Below are 2,584 nucleotides of genomic sequence, written 5' to 3'. Positions count from 1 at the left end.
TGGGGGAAGCCAGCTGCCATGTCATGGGGATGCTCAAACAGCCCCATGGAGAAGACCTGAGGTCTCCTGCCAGTGGCTGTGGGAGTGAGCCATCTCGGAAGCAGATCTTCCAGCTGCAGTGAAATTTGCAGATGACAGCAGCCCTGGGCAATATCTGACTGCAACCTTGTGAGAGACCCTGCGTTCTCCTGCCAGTGGCTGTGGGAGTGAGCCATCTCGGAAGCAGATCTTCCAGCTGCAGTCAAATTTGCAGATGACAGCAGCCCTGGGCAATATCTGACTGCAACCTTGTGAGAGACCCTGCGGCAGAACTATCCAGCTAAGCCTCTCCCAAATTCCTGACTCACAGAAACCCCTGAGACAATGAACGCTTGTTGTTTTTTGAGCCGTAATCTGGGGGGTAATTTGTTACACAGCAATAACTAATACACATTTAATAATTTCATTTCTGTACTTTTTTCTAGCTTCCAAGGATTCCCAATAATTTCAATGTCAAGAGCACCTCCCTTCTTGTCACTGAGCTTTGAATATGGATTGTAGATAGGGTGGCCACGAGTCCCAGTTTTGTCTTAGCATAATCAACGGCCCCTCACTCTCACAAGCATCCTGGTTCGCCAACTAATTGCACGGTTAAGCTGTCAGTAGATGAATCTGCCTTGTACATCATGTTTGGGGGCAGAAGGGGGAGGCAGGCACACACGCTTGGTTCTAAGTCTTGACTCAGTTCCTTCTGTGAAGGATGGTTGAATGAGTGACTGACTCTGATGAATTGTGTACCTAAACATGGCAACAGCTGTGACACCCAAAGCCAGACTGTCTTGGAGCATGAAGTTTCACAAGGTTCTCTGAGTATTTTCACTGCATGGTTAGCCAGTCACACAGTGAGATGATCTAAACTGCCACTTCCGGAAGTTGTAAGACAGTTACCAGCTGCCAAAAAACCTGCACCCTTTGCTGGTGGCTGTATCTTGAATGCATCCGAGAGAAAATGCGATGAAAGGTCATGCTTGCTCTTGGATTGAGACGCCCACCAGAGGAGGCAGAGATGCTCCCACCACCCAGGCCGGCCACTCACTTGTCAGGTTTCTGTTCCTGAAAGCTGCACAGTCTCCCAGAAGACAGGAGAACTGGGGATGATGAGAGGTGGGGGAGGACTCAAAGGCACTTTGGAAACAAGCAGGGGCCTCTACATCTAGTCCTCAGCAGGTTTCCTCCCAGGGAGAGAGGCCAGACCTACTTTACAATAACTGCAGGGAAGGCCATTCCAGGACTATGTGCATTATGTAACTGCTTCTGTACCTGGTCTCTCTTGTGGCAAATTAGGCATTTGCCTCTTATTCTGTGCTCTTGCAGTTGGAAAATAACTGGACGCTGGTCTCTCTTCATGCACTTGAGCACGGCTCCCATTTCATCTCTACTGTTTTAGGCAGATCAACCCCAATTCCTTTAACGTGCCTCCTGGGTCCTGTTCTCACTCTCTTTAATCATGTTTGTTGCTCTCCTTTGGATCTTCTCCAGCTTCTTGATTTCTCTTAAACAGTGGAGGCCAAATGTGGCCACAGAGCTCCAAGAAAGGTCTCCAGGAGGCCAAGGGAAGCAGAGGGCTGCTTTATTGTGTTTGGCGGGGTCTCTCTGCAGTCGAGACTTTTAACTCCTCTCTGGGGGCCCTCGCTAGTTTCTACCGTGGGGATGAGGAGCGGTTCTGGGTATTCTGGGGAGCTTGGCTCCTCCGTGATGGCTGTGGCTGGCGCTCCATCCCGTCCACGAAGCAGCCTTGCGTGTGGTACCCGCAGCTCTCCTTCTTACCAATACTGATTTCATTCTACTCCCTGGACCTCGGTTTTCTATGCTACTTTGATTTCTCTGTGTCCTGCATCCTGGTGAGCACTTTTATCCTGGGCTCCTTTCTCTCATTAATTTCTTGATGGACTCAGGCAGAAAAGACAACTGAAAAGTTCTAGCGCCTGTGGCCCACTGTTCTCCTACACTAAGCTCTGGTCTGGGATCTGATGCAGCTTTAATTTTTTAGCAGTAACCAAGCATTTGAAATTCCATCTCCACCAGACCCTGACCCAGCAGCACCGGTTACCATAAGCCCCCCGGCACCTGTCAGCATAGCAGGTGGGCCTCTGCTTGCCTGGGTCCACACGTGCCTGTCTCCAGACAGTCCTCAGCCATACGCATGAGTGATTCTTCAGCTCTCTTTGTCCTAGGATGGGCTGAAACATAAAGAAGCAAAAGTGGAGCAAACATCCTCAGGGACACAGACACAAACCTTCAAAGACCTCCTAGTCTTGTGCTACAGAGAATGGCTTTAAGCCTACCTCTGATAATCACAACAGACAGCATCTGTCCTGCAGCCACTGCGCCCCAGGCCTCCAAGACCTCAGCAACCCTCATCGAATCCCATTAATTATTCTTCCTCTTTGGAAGGAGGGAAATGAGCCACTGAGAGATGACTTGCTCATGAACACAAAACTCGAAAGTGCTACGACTGGGATTGGAGGCGGGCTCTGTCTGCTCCAAAGATCTCCCATTTCATCTTCTCCTTGCAGACACTGGCCTGACCCTCCAGGGTCATAGC

The sequence above is a fragment of the Galeopterus variegatus genome, unplaced genomic scaffold (assembly GCF_000696425.1).
Source record: "Galeopterus variegatus unplaced genomic scaffold, G_variegatus-3.0.2 Scaffold200, whole genome shotgun sequence".
Lineage (NCBI taxonomy): Eukaryota > Metazoa > Chordata > Mammalia > Dermoptera > Cynocephalidae > Galeopterus > Galeopterus variegatus.
The sequence above is the reverse complement of the archived record's forward strand: the minus strand, read 5'-3'. Positions refer to the sequence as shown.